Here is a 15730-nt window from a genome sequence, read left to right as displayed (position 1 = left end):
CCTCAGGGTTGGTAGAAAGACGCGTTGCCACGCTAATACCTTTGCCCCGTTAAAGATATGAAAATAGTAAAAGAAAATATTTATAGTTAACCAACGTTTCCCTCCACTTTGCAGTGCTTCATCAGGGCTGACAAATTGAAACAGAAATGTCAACTCTGAGTAAACCAGTAGGTTAACAATAAATAGTTTTCTTTTACTATTCTGATACCTTTAACCGCCACCAGCACTATATTATTTTCATCCATTTCTTTATTAGAGTTTAAAAACATCCAAAACGACACTAACCAACTAATTTATCAAAACAGCAGATGATGATAATGATGATGTAAGATATTATAATTTGAATAAATTCCTTAAAAAGAGGATCTATGAATAGGTAAATATATCATTTGTATATGGACTGGATAGTGAACAGTTTGTTCAAAATATTGAAATAATATAAGTAAAAAGTATTAAGGGTTTCTATCCTTGAAATATATAAACAACAGATATATAATTTATGTTTATACTCTTTAAAATAAACAATATGCCAATTAAAAACTATTATTATCCATAGCTATGTTTAGAATTGATATTTGGAGGTGTTCTTGACGATACTTAAGTTTCGAAACTTAAGGTTGGTTCAACCATAATTTTGAATATCACCAAAAAGCATGGTAGTGCTTAAAACATACGCAAAGTAGTGGTTACAGTTCTGAGCAAGTTAATAAAAGGTCGATGTTAATGAGAACAGGCGTTGAAAAAACCCATCTATCATTTTGAACAGAATGGGCGCCAAATAAAACAAAAATTGTACAGACATTTCAGTAAACTAAGATTTTTATAGGAAATGAGGAAAACTTAATAAACCCGTATGTTTTTGTGTACAAATTACATTTAGGAAACATAATGTAGCACATAGTTTGTCTACACTATGATAATATGCCGGACCGTTGCTATCAGCCTAGAACACCGGAACATGAGGAGGATATCCAGACGAAGAGCCTAGAAGAACCGAGGTGGCGGTTGGAGTACAAGGAGCCGAGAACCGGTTCCTGGCCTTCATTAGTGTACAGGGCGGTCATTAGGAACCTCGGGATAAAGAAGATTTCAACTGGACCCCGTCAGGTTCTATCTCCCGTAGCCCTCTCCTTATCGGTTGGTCTTCTGGGTAATTAGTGCCGCAGTGAAACAGACTGTTGCGGAAATCGTCTTTGAGTGAAAGGAAAACCTGGCTAAGCCCTGAAGCTAATAGAGTGATTTTTATATCTCTTCTGTGTGCCTTCCAACAATAATAATTTCATATTACAAATATAATATTAATAAAGGATATAATAAACATGTCACTTTATTAAGTATCTTAAACAAACCTTACTATAAATGTAAGGCACTTGATGAACTAAAGAAGACTGGCAGTACAAAACCTTAAAATTCATTTAAGGAAGCAAATAAGGAGCTAAAAAATACAACTTTACTTAAATTAGAGAATGTATTTATGGTGTAATTTTACTGACAATTTATTGTTTATTGAATACGAGACACCGATCCTTTTACTGCAAAGTGGTAGTGCACTAGCATAGTTATGAAAAAAAAAATGTTCTGCTAGGAATGTGCATGTGGCCAATAACTACCTCAATAGACCGTGGTATATTCAAGACTCATTATATGTGCCTATATTGGCTATACAGCCGAGTAGAAACGTTCCTTCCATTATATTCTAGAAAATATGGACCTTACTCAGGATATCACAAAACAACAAGAGCATCCATCCATACGATAGTAATAGTCGTTGAAGGCAGTATACTACAGCGGCGATCGGAGAGCCCCCTGGTAGCCTGGGCAGGCGTTAACTTTTAATGCTCCGCCACCAGCGGGTAATCAATTATTCAAAATGCAACCAATTTCCAAATTGGCCACTAGCGGTGGTTATGGACGCCATAAGGATACCCCTTCCCTCTAAGAGGCCTTCTTGCCGTTACGAGCCATCTCATCCAAGGATCCTTTATTCCTCTTATTTTCTCTTGGTATGTATTGCCTTCGGATATAACCTCAACCTTACTCCTTCTTGGTCAAAGTATTCTACCCCATCTAAATGAATCTTATTAGTTCAAATGAAATAGGAAAACCAATAGACAAATGTGCTTATTTACTTTTTATTTCAATATAAATAATTCCATGCAGGTACAATACCTTATAGTTACACGAAATAATAGTCAGAAAAAATGCTAAAATAAAATAAGTTAAACATTTCAGAGACTGAAAAACATCCTATTGAAATTCTGATTTATTCTATTATTAACGTCTTTTCTAGATATTTATTATAAAATACTTTAAAAAATCTGAGAGTACTCTAAAAAACCTGGGTCTAACAGGTATCCTAGAAAGCAGAATCTAGATATTTGAACGGGATCAGAGCCTTAATACATAAAGGAGAACTAACAGTGAACTGCTTGCAGAGACTCAAAGTCTCATGATATGAAGGCAAGAGGATTAAGATGAGCGAGACATGTGGCTTGAAGCAATCCATCACAACACCTCTACACAACAATGAATGCCAGTAACCACGTGGGAGGCCAAAAACCAAATAGATAAGCAGAATCAACAAAGATGCGAAAGAAGTGAATATAGAAAACTGGAAAGTAGTAGCCCAAGATAGGGAGGAGTGGAGATGACTGGTTTTGGTGCCATGAGATATATTTTTTCAAAAATTAAAAATTTTATCCAAACAACAAGAAATTAACTTTTTGTAAAATTATTTTGGCAAACATCATAAAAACTACTACTCCTAGAAAGATAAACGTTATAAACTACTTTAAAGTAAACTTAACTAGCTTTAATTTGAGTGCTAATTGACATCTATACGGTGAATGGCTTTTGAGATATAAATCTCTCAAAATAAATTCGCTAACTATTGATTTTTTCAGTACATTTTTTATACAAGGTTGGTATATCTCGGGAACTATTGATCGTAAATAGGGCTCTATTTTAGCATATTTAGTCAACTTTGAATGATGTTCTTTTAGGTTTTCTAATATTGGTGGTTTTAAGGATATAGAGCTCAGAATGAATTGTTATTATATTATCCCAAAAGTTATTTTTTTAACGGTTTGAAACAGCCGCTGTTTTTTATTTCTCCTACCTGTACTTGGCAGACTCATCAATTTTAGACTAATAATTGTACACGGTTTTTATTAATCAAACATTGGGGTGAAATATCTGCTCTTTTTCTATCTCTCCGGCTCCAGTACATTTGCAATTTCAGTTCTGTACGACTTTTAGTTTTTGAGCTAAGCTATTCACAAATTTGGACGCACAGAATGCTTTGTAAGAGTTGAACTCAGGGAACCCAAAACGTGGATTTCTGTCGAAAACTTGAAGTCGAAACTGTTCATGATCATTCACACTTACTATACATTCCACACATAGGTATGTGAAACTAAAAATTGAGGTTTTAGAGTTATTTTAAAACCAAGTCAACTTTGTGATGTTCTAAATTTTGTAATACCCTTAAACCTATTTCGGTCATTTATTGAGTATTTCTAATTTTTGAAACCCAACCTTGAATTGATCCTTAGAGAGTAAAAGTGTAAAAACTAAAACAAAACCTGGAGTTTTGAAGTAAGCAAAACTTTAGTGGAAGTTTTATAAAGTTTATAATGAGGGATGATAACAGCTTTTTATGTTGGAACTATTAAGCCCCTAGCTTCACCAACTGTTTAAAAGCAGTTGAGTTACTAAACTTAGCAATTAATTAAATAATTATTTTTTAATGCATATCTATAAGTCAGCTCTAAATATCCCCATTAACTCTCTTCTTAGATTCAAAGAAATTTAAAAATAAAAAATCATTCAAAAATTGATAAATGTTATTATAAAAATAGTCATTATTCTATAATATATTTGGGTCAGAGGATTCAACAGTTTTGCATCCTTCAACCTTAGGGAAAAGGATAACTCAACCAGTTTATCAGAAAAAAATAATACTTAAAAACCTTCATTATAACTCAATTCAGCTTCAATTAATACATTATTTATTATAACTAAAATCCTCATCTATTAAAATAAAATGTATTGTATCAAATTAAGTCTCATCATTCCTTATTAATACTTCGTCCAACATTTCGGCCAGCCTGGCTAACCTGAAATATAAACTCACATACTAACATCCAACTATTAAGAATTTTTGCAAGCTATTCAACCCAGGGTTGATAAAATTATTCATATCAACCTATATATGTCACTATTTCATTTAAATACAACTACTTTTAAATTCAAATAATCTAAACTTTGATGTATTGTCTTATCAACAATATTAGTTACCTTCCGATCATAAGGAAGGTGGGGGGAGGTAAGAAAGGAATATGAAGGAGGGGATAGGCTGACAAAAAAAATGAAGCCAAAAAGACGTCTTACGTTCCTATCAGGGCAGAGGAATAGGAGAAGAGTAGGAGTCAATCAAATGTTTTAGTTTGGATTACAATGAAGGGTATTCCTGACCCCAACGAGAACCTTTCTTTCGTAGGCGTGGCTTTTTTGGCTTCACTTTCGCTTTGAAGAAGAGTGAGGTGATATCACTCCCCTGTAAGGAAGGTTAAATAATATTGTTGCTAAGTGAATGATAACAGTTTTTAAATTATTTGTAATTAAATGTATTTATATTTAAATGAAATGGTGACATACATTGGTTAATGTGACTAATTTTATCAGAGCTCTGTAGAATAGTCAGCATGTATGTTTAATAGGTGGATGTGAAGCTTTAAATTTATAGTTAAAATTGTCCTTGATGGTGGCCTGGTTGGCCGAAACGCTGAACATTCCAATTATTAATAAAGAGTATTGAAACTTAATTGGACACAATTCATTTTATTTAAATAACAAAACCAGTCTTGACCAAGTTATAAGAATCAGTCTATTAAATTAAAAATTCAAGATAGGTGATAACCATAATCAGCCGCAATTTCAACAAAAATCTGTGGAAGAAGAAGGACGCAACATTATGAAACATAACAACTACAAAAAAAAATATTAGAGAATCATAAATTCTGTTATTTTTTAGTAATAACAAATATTTTGATTTCAATGGAGGGGGGGGGGAGGGGCCTTAGAGAAATAAATGAGACCATAAAGTCACGAGTATAATTTCGACTATACAAACTCTTATTACTTGTAAAATATTTATAAATGTATTTTATGCTATCATAATACGTAAATCCGTTCCTAACGGCATAATATTTCGTCGTGTAACGACTGAAATAAAATCTATATTATCATAATAAAGTGTGTGTGAATATTTACTAAGCATGCTCTTTATGCACTGGTATAACTCGATTCACTGTAATCTCAATGAACATTTAATAAGCTATTATTTAAAATTTTAATTTATTTTGTTTAGCAAATCAATTAGGACAAAGTAAAAAAAAGAAAATTTAAGGCATGAAAAATATTAATAATTAGTATTAAATTATCAGACTCTGCCCTCCTGTCCTACAGTATTCTATCTAAATACACCACTAATGCCTGTTGAACAGATTCGATACTTAGGACTCCATCTTGACAAGAGACTTACTTGGAATCCACACACAAGACTGAAACGACAAGAAACTGCTCGTAGATTCCGATTGCTACAACACTTACTTGACAAACGCTCTAAACTTCCCATTCACTACTAAAAATTCGTATACACTACAATAATCAGACCAATTTGGACATATGTAATTGAGCTCTGGGGCTCCACCAAACCATCAAATTCTTCCCGCATCTAATCGTTACAATCCAAAATCCTACGTAAAATCCTTGATGCTCCTTATTACGTCACAAATAAACTCATTCTCAAAGACCTTAACATCCCATTCGTTGCAGATTTGGCCCAAAACAGATATGCGTCTTTTCATTCCAAACTCCTTAACCATCCTAACCCATTAATTCTTAATCTTTCATCCTTAACAATCCTCCGAGGCGTCTGAAAAGAAGATGGGCACGGGACCTTCTAATTTAAATTAATGTTTGAAGTACCACCAATGGGTGGTTCCTTCCCAAGATTTTCAAGTGTATATGAAACATACTACATATTTACCTATTGTATTATTTTGTACAGTTGTAAATTACATTAAATAAATAATAAAAAATATATATATATTAGACTAATCTAAACAACTTTTGGAATTTATATTTATTGGATAATCATATAGTAATTTACTAAGGCGTGATTCTCTAAACTAGCAGAAAACAATTCAACAGTCTACATTTCATGAGTTAGGCATCATCAGGACAGAAAATCGAAGACAGCTCATCACTGCATCCTCAGTCATGAACCTTTTTAGGTATCTTTTCATTTATAATTCTTTATTCCTAAGTTTATTTGTATAGGACTTTATATTATATTCAAAAAGTTTTAGTATTATGTAAGAAAACTTTTTGAATGACAGCTCTCGGACTTGAGAGAGTTGTCAAAAGTTTTTTGTATCGCGTGGGCCATTAAATATATATATGTTATATCTGCCATCGGGAGAATGGCAATGGATGAGTGTTTACCCAACATTGATAGATTACTATCCCAGAGCTATTTCCCGACATGTTATAACAGGCCCGGGTCCCTCAGTACAAAGGGGCACCGATCCCCAACATATTGGTGCAGAGCTGGGTGCCCCCCGATGGCCGATGGTGGTTCTATCTATTGATCCTCTTGTACATCAGGCATCTGTCATTTTCTCTCCTTTTGTTGCCATCACGTCACACTTTGTGGTTTCCATCCCCGACGCCCTCATTGTCACTGTCTCTTGGGGTCCTCCACAAACTGGATTTGTTTGTTCCAAAGGTCCCAGGGGTTTTTCCGGTTTCAAGAGGGTTCCTCTTCACATCTCAATAAAAAATTGAGTGGTATATTTATAAATCTATTCTTGTATTTATTATTCTAGGAATTCTACCATTTTACACTATTCTCTTAAATATTCAAAACCGCAAGTTTGGTACAAAATAAACACATATCCATGCCTACCCAAACTCATCTGTACATACGCCTCAGGGGGTTAACAAAAAAAGAGTCTCTTGGATAAATCTCCTCAATCTAAACTTCCCATAATTTTCAAGTTTTAAAATAAAATTTAACAGTACGGCGGAATGAAAATATATTTAAAATAAACTTTGTAATTCAGAGATTTGATTTATAATTTTTGTGAAAGATACCACATAGGACTCTTAACAAAATAATGAAAACCTTAGATCCGCCCTTTAAGCACTTTTGCCATAGCAATATTTTTTATTTTTCTAGAAATTGTTAAATAAAAAACTGAAAATGATAATAAAGATTGAGGTGCTTAGATAGTTAGATATTTATACCTAGAAAGTTGATCGTAGATTAATAAGTGGAGAAAATGGCCGGAGGTGTGGTAAGAAATTTATTTGTTCAAACATTTCGAATTAAAAAGAAAAAGATATATTTCTTTTTGTCTTATAGCCCTGATAAAGACCTGAAATTCAGATCGTCAAGAATAAATAATCTTTTGTTAATTTGGGTTTTTTTTCTGACTGTAAACCTCCTCTCTCCCCCTGAACATCTTCTCCACTTGATAATAAAGATTATTTAAAATAATGTAGACACTCAAATTTCAATAATAATTTTTTTATTTTAATTTTTTTAAATTCTCAATCTGAATTGTTCGAATGAAAAAAAAAGTGAAGAAAAAGTTTCTTAAACCTGGATTGGTTCATTTTTTCAATTTTAATGTACTGAAATATTCAGTAAGAAGGAACATTTAACTTTTATGAAGAATGAGTTACGGAGTGTGAGATTATGATACCCACTGTTTTATGATCTGAGTTAGATATTTCTGTGAAATATATTAAAAATAAATATGCATAGACAAATGTCCTGATAATGCCTTTTTACAATATGTGTATTTATGTATTAAGGTTAGGCTTGTATATGAATTATAAATAGTTATAAATAAAATTAAGAGATAAGAAAAAAATATATACACATGGAAAAGACATCAGTGTAACATTTAAACGACAAGCACTATTAAATCACAAACACAACAGAAGACTCTTAACTCCTAATAAATGTTTTTGAAGCCATTAACGGCACGTGGCTATAACATAAACGTATCGTTCGCCGGATCTGTTTGTAACCGACTATTTAACATGTAATCGTTTTCTGTTAGTTGTAACAGGTCTTTTTACAGAAATATATAATAACCTGTAACATGTACGAATATATAAAGAGCAATCCGCATAAAATACTCTCGTTAAAATTATGGTTTGTCACATTCTTGCTCCAATTTTTATTATAACTTACATTATAATACCTAATTAATATAATAATTACAAAATAATAAAATGGTACATCTATATGCCGAAGGACACACACAAGGTCACGTGATTTCCTGGCATTAATGGCTGATAAAAAATCAAGTGTAAATAAATCAAAATCTAACAAAATTTATGTTCAATTTATAACATAAATTTTATATTTCTCTCAACATTCCTTTATTCAGCCGCTGGACGCGCTGGCGTCCGAAAATCACAAGTGAAACGATGTTATATACCTTTGAACAAAGTTTTACAATTTTACATTATTATTTACTCATTATGATTTTAAGTTTTGCCAGATCTTTGAAGATTCATTAAACATCTATTATCATAAACGATGTACATGAACATAAACAAACGGCGATACATGCTAAAACTAAAGGATGCATTGATTGTAATGGAGAAATGAGAAGGAAGAAAAAGGAAGCAATGCTACAAGGAGCAGTGATTTATTTGACAATGGGAAGGAAATGGCCCATTCTCTAGGGCCGCTGCCATCAGCTGACCACTGAGTCACTATTTTCATATACAAGGACTTGCTTGTACATTAATAATAGAGTAATATTTCTGAAAAAAAAAATAAAAAATAAAAGCCCTGAAGTTCAAGTCAAAATTTATTAAAAAATGGGAGGAGAAAGGTCGAAATTCCAGGAGTCAAACTCATATTATATTCCCGAATAAAATATAAGTTATTGTTAAGACAACTTTTAAATCAATTTGTGACATATATTTCAAACTAATTTGAATCAAAACTATATGCCCGGCCAAACAATAAATACTTTACTAATTGATGAAATAAATAAATTTGAAAGAAGCCACGAATTTATCACACTATTATATGATTTATAATTTATTTATGTCTTTCTATGAATAAGTAATAAGTTTTGAAAAAGGAATACTTTTCATAAAAAAATGAATAAACTTTCTTGCATAAAAAAAATATCCTAATAATAAAAATTAAAAAAAAATCATTAGTTTTAGAAAAGTTTCTGAAAATCTGAAAAAATAGCGAAACTGGAAAAATACAAATTTTACAATGAAAAAAAAAATTAATGATAATATCTCCCTGTAGTTTTTATGAACTCCACTTAATGACCTCGATTCATTATATGACGATTAAAATTAACTGTATATATATACATATATGTGCGTGTTTGATTATCTATATATTATTTATTTAGATATAATTACATCCTTACTTTCATCATATTCATGCATCATTTTGTTTTATTGTATCTTTTCATTTTATTTATTTAGTTTAATCCATCAACCGCTTATGGGTCATTATAGCCTTAATATCCGAATTTTGTCTTTATTTTCTAAATTGAAATGTACAATAATTATAGATAAATGGGAACTTGTGGTACAATTTTATGATAAGTTTTGAGTGATTGAGAAATTCGAGAAGTTTATCCACAGTCTGTTGTTTATCCTGCAAAATTGAATGGAGGTCTCCTGGTAATTCATTCAACGATTTGAGGGAGTCGTATGCTTGTCATTCAATTAAAATGTGTTTAACAGTAAGTCGCGTTCCGCAAGTTTGGCATACAGGTGGAGGAATAGATTAGATTAGATTAGATTTTTATTCAGGGCGATCAACATCTAGGTTATTACACCCTTTTTACTTCATCTATCTTCTTGACTTATAGTTGAATGTAGACTATTTTCTTTTTACACTGGTCGGTATTGGTGGTATAAATTATTTTCGGTTTTATATTTTAGTATAAAGTTGTGTTTCTTTGAGGAATTTTATTATTTTGTCTATGGATTCTTCCGAGTCTTGAAGGGCCAATTCTCTTGTTCGTGGAATTTTATTATTTTCGAAGGCTTGACGAAATGATGGGCATTCTTCAATTATATGCTTTATTGATAATGGGGAATGACAGGTTTGGCATATAGGCTGGTCCTCTTTTGTGATTAAGTGAAGGTGAGTTAATTTGGAATGTCCTATTCTTACTCTTGCAACAACCACTTCTTCTCTTCTGTTTCCCCTTATGGCACTTGTCCACTTTTGTGTATTTTTTTTTACATTTCTCAATTTATTGGTGAGTGGTACGGCGGCCCACATACAGAGAAGATTAGCAGACGATACAGAGAAGATTAGCATGGCCCCTGCGCAAGGATGACACGCAGGTGGAGGATGGGGGGCAATAAGATAACCACAGATCAGGTGCATTTGACCAATTTGAAGGCGCGTCAAAATCACCTCTTAGTGTACATTTCTAGTAGATGATATCAGGGGAGATGTCACTGCTGATTTTCCTTAATTTATTATCAATAACATTTGCCTAAATTTCTTACCATTCCAATTTAATTCTCTGCTTAGTGAAGGCAATGAAGTCATCGATTTGCTATCTGCAATTGTATCCTTAATTTTCTCCTTTTTTTTTTTTTGTATTTATTAGATATCATGTTACATCAGCTCTAAACAATAGATATTGTCATCTTGTCGGACCATACTGTATGTACTTTTAAAGATACAAAAAAAAAAAGGACAGAACCATACATAATAGCAATTTTTTTTGGACATATACATTTTCGTCATCACATCATAATCTATACAAATTATGACAACAATCAATTTCGAATATACCGAAGAATTCTGACTTACGTCACAAGAATTAACTATGTATTTTGTTAATTAAAAAGGCTAACTAAATTTGGAGAGAGAGTACTTAAACAGGATAGAACTGTAAAATTGTAACGGATTTAAAGAATTTTCTATACAAAAAAAAGGTATTTAACCATCAAAATAAAAAAATTTCTTTTGAGTAAAGTTTCTATTTTATATATAGTTTAATAATTATTGATTAATAATAAATGGTCAGGGCATCACTCTTCCAAGGTTCGTGTCATAATGACCCATGTATAATAAAAACATAAAAACTAATTACTAATATATACACACGTATACATTAAAAAAACGTAAAATATAGGTTAATATGTAAATAATGTTAAATTTAAAAATTACTTGAGTTTTATTGAAAATGCAGAATTAGATAAGGATCCTCCACAGAGCAATTATATCTCCAAGAGCGGTTGCAAATTTATGAACAATAAAATGCTTGTTTACTCCGTGACAGTTAATCTGCAGCAATGACTCGAGATAGTCTCGGACTATCTTCGATGTTTGCCTGCCTTTATCTGGTGGGACTTGGGACTTTACTGCAGCCCATCTCCTCCACATGTCCGGAGGGACTTTATGAACCTGTTATTTTTATATAGAGACATTACCCATAGAGTTTACTTCAAATTAGCTTTTCTCATAGCTATATTTTAGTTCTTTGCGTCTTCTTTTTCATGAGTCATATATAATAATATGTAAAGTAAGAAATAGTTTTCGATTCTTCATTTATGGCTGTTTAAATGTCACCTTAAACATTTATACTCTTTTACTCATGTTTGCTGTATATTCTCATTTTCTTTGTTCTATATATTCCTACTTAAATGGTTTTCTTCATTCTCGAATATCAGAATAGGTGTAAATCACTATTACTTATTCCTCTCAAATTACTTACAATTTTATATATTAATACTGTTATATATGTATTTTAAATAAAGGTCAGAAAAAAAATACTTACAATTTAAAATAAAATATAAAAATACATACCAGAAAAAAATTGGATTATTCAAAAATTGAGTAAAAAGTTTATTTTTTTCCTATTTGAGAGGTAATTAAATTTTCATCAAAAGAAAAAAAAAATCCTCCGATCAGATCATTACTAACAAAGAAAGGATGTTGTCGATTTTGAAAACTACGGACCATCCGGTATTCCAGAAGAGTTAGCTAATTGAAATAATAATTAATTAAATATTTCACAAAGCTAAAATTAAACTTAGAAATGTTTTCAATTACCCTACAAATGATGAGGCAAATTTTGACAAATTTCGATATGAAGATTTGGAAGTGGGTAGCTCATTGGCAAGACAATGGACTACTAACACTAAGGACCCGGGTTCGAATCCGGCAGTGGCAGATAACTATTATCGGCTACCTGTAGCCGCTGAGTCAGCCCTGTGGGTTAGAGAGCTAAGGGAGTGTGGTCTGCCTCATGTGTGTTCAAAGTGGGAACTCTTTTTCATTTTCCCTATAATTCTAGTTAATACAATTTAATTTTAAATGCATTGTAAGAATTAGTTTTTCGTATGTTATACATAAAAAAGGTCTACCATAAAAAAATCATTTATAACAATAATATTCCAAGAAAAATTACAAGGATTATGTACGGAAAACTAGCATTTCTTAAAAGACTGATCATTTTTCATTTACACCAGGTCTGACGAAGAATAGAATAACGGATATTTATTTTTTTTTGTACGTTCGTCAGACTTTTTTTCTTGTTGAGTGTTTCTTCAATATTATAAATTCAGTTTTTCAAAATTTGTAATAACCAGAAAAAAAAACCTTACAATAATGTAATGTATAGTAGGAGTAAAGATTCTAAAAACAAACTAAATATAAAAAAAAATTCAAAGATTTGTACAAAATATTCATGATTCTATATCTATTTTTGAGAAACATTACCATCAACGTTATCTTGAAAATCATCACAAATATTTCACGTTTAGGACGTTTAACATAATTGAAAAAGAATTCAACAGCTAATTTCAAAAGACTGGATGAGAATGCTTCGTATGACAAGTACAATAGAGACGCCAGTGCTTAGTGTCAAAGGCACGCACGTACGTGAGTGGTAATCGCCTATGGGGATAGCGGTCACTCGCATCTGCTCCATATCGACCCGTTTTCAAAATCGATTCGACCCACTAGCGAGAGTGAGAAAACAAGACGGTCAAGCGTGGACCAATTCATTTAGGTGAGGGGGAGCCCAGTTCCTAAATGAAGGATTTAATACAGAAATTCTCGTTACGTGAGTAGCCATTTCTACTAGCGATTGGCCATGGTAAACACCATCTGTTTGTCAAATATTCCGTCACTCTTAGTAATTAAGATTAAATGAATTTCCAACTCATGAGCGAGGAAAACCAGTATCATAGGTAAACTTTATTTCATTTTATTCACATGAATATTTTACTCTCCAATATGTAGCGAAAATACGTGTACATATGTACAATATTTGAGGATTTATTTGAACTTAGGTGGGTCAGCAATCTAAGGTTTTTTTGATTTTCAACTTCAAATTTTTGTTTGCACCATCCCCTTCTTGATTATTTAAGACAGACGGAGAGAGGTCGGTAGGGAGGGGGGAGTTATCTAGACGTTATACCCCAATTCGAACCGTAGTGGAGAATCAAGTTTTCGTCTCGTGGGACCTCTACAGAAATAAAAGTGGACCTCTCAAGCCAGATTCGAACCGTCGTTGCTGCAGTAACAATTGGCGCTTTATCCCGCTGGGCTACGAACGTCCCTAAGCCATAACCATCTGACTAATTAACTCGATTCAGATTTTTTTTCCGCCCTACGATATCCTTTTATAATACTACACTTAACTTTGTCGAAGAGATCCCTTACCTAGGATTTCTTCTGAACAAGAGACTAACTTGGAATTGACACAAGACTAAGAATATAGGAAACTGCTAATCATCCGACCAATACAACATTTAATGTTTGCTTAGTAAATGTAATCAACGGAATCGGATTAATTACAAATGATTTACATACATTACTATAATGAGATCTGTTAGGACTTGCGGGGTTCAGCTTTGCGGCTCCTCTAAGTCCATCGTAAAATCCATAATGGTCCTTACTTTATCTTAAATAAAAACATTCATAATGACTAAAGTTCCTTGTGTTGCCGATTTGGTCATAACTAGATTTCAATCTTGCGTTTACAATCTCCTTAACAACTCAAACTCACTTGTTTTCAACATTGTCTCATAGTCAATTTTTGATTCCTCCTAGACGTCTGAAAAGAAGATGACCTCGAAACCTTCTACTCTACGAATGGGTAGATTCTTCAGAACCTATCATGTCATAATAATGTAACTCACATCACAATTACTAGTCGTTTATTTTATTTAATACAACTTAAAATACCAATAAATAATTTTTTTTTAAATGGTATGTACCATGTTTCTATATATATCCATTAATGTATTTATGAATCATTTTGTTTATTTTAAAAATAATTACTCAATAAATGTTCCAAATAGTTGTCCTTATTTGGTATTCTATCACCCATTCCTGAAATAGGCGATTCTGAGGGGCGTGTGTGAAACAGAATGCAATTTTGGGGAGAGAGGGGCCCGGAATGTAACATATTGGCGTGGGGGCTCTAATTCACTGACAGTGCCCGTGCTAAGTACACACATTATAGTTATCGCATTGCCCAAACAACTGCCCTCTTTTGGCCTATGTTCGATTTGGGGGCGTCTCTCTTTACTATAAAAGATGATAATAAATGATTCAAAAGGGAGAAGGGAAAAAAAAAATTAATTCTTGACAAGAGAAAATGGTCCTGTAATTTCCTATAGAAGGGGAGGGGTAATATAATAAATTTATATTTACTACACATGACACTTATCTATAAAGCTGCTCTATTGTCGGAGGGATAAGACTATAATCGATGCTAATCCTTTTTTGTTACTAACCCCTCTTTTAAACATGGTTATTTACTTACTAAGGGAAAAAAGTAAAGTAAGTGCTATTTTTTTGCGTATAAATTATTTATATTTTACTCGGAGAAATAATTTTTGCCATTTATTTTCACCAAAATTGTGTAGGCATTAGCTATCTGCTAATTCCATTAGGTACCTCAATTATTTAACTCACTATGAAAAATAAGTCTGATGAAGTTATAAGCAGTTGTGCATTTCAATCAATCAAGCGTTAATTTTCTATGTTAATTAAATATAACATATAAACACCAAACGATATGATAATAATATGACCCAGGGACCTAAGGTTTAACCCGAAACAACATTGAGACATCACCCTGAGGTGAACACCTTCGCAACCAAAATAAGTCATGTCTCAATCCTTACGTCTAATTCTTGGTCAGTTGGTCAGTCAGTCAGAAATTGACTCATTAAAATCTTATATACACGGGATTAGTTATACTATTATAGTTTTGGTAAACCGGACTTTAATTTTTACATCAAACTTGCAGACCCGGTAACGCTTTGCTGTAGTAGATATAAGTTTTTATATACATATATAAACAAAATTGAAAGTTTTATAATGATATTTAATTAGAACTAAAAATGTACGTACACTTAATTATTCTTGTACCATATAAACGAAAAAACCTGACTCAGCCTCTAAAGTAGGGTACCCTTAATTGAGAAAAAATCTGACGGTTGAGTGTGATTCTGACCAAATCACCCCCAAGCACAACAGTTGGTCTAATAACGGTACTCCCTTGTAAAGTACATCACCCCTGACCCTTTATGAGATTTTTTTGTAATATATGTATAATAAAAATCCAATATGTAATAAGTGTAATATTTTATGTAATAAAAAATGTAATAGAAATAAATATAA

General features: G+C 32.2%; 1 protein-coding gene and 1 non-coding gene across 2 annotated transcripts in view; one reads left to right on the top strand and one right to left on the bottom strand.

The window, feature by feature from the left end:
• The window catches only part of Sema2a (Semaphorin 2a), a 575812-nt gene that overhangs the window by 509813 nt on the left and 50269 nt on the right, over positions 1-15730 (bottom strand). The window lies entirely within an intron of this gene.
• Positions 10336-10443, top strand: LOC112210343 (U6 spliceosomal RNA). Its single transcript, XR_002945119.1, has one exon. It is a non-coding gene; the product is annotated as a U6 spliceosomal RNA (small nuclear RNA).

The sequence above is a fragment of the Halyomorpha halys genome, unplaced genomic scaffold, assembly GCF_000696795.3.
Source record: "Halyomorpha halys isolate HHAL.00 unplaced genomic scaffold, Hhal_1.1 Scaffold607.1, whole genome shotgun sequence".
Classification (NCBI taxonomy): domain Eukaryota; kingdom Metazoa; phylum Arthropoda; class Insecta; order Hemiptera; family Pentatomidae; genus Halyomorpha; species Halyomorpha halys.
Note: the sequence above shows the minus strand (reverse complement) of the source record. Positions and strands in the feature narration are given on the sequence as shown.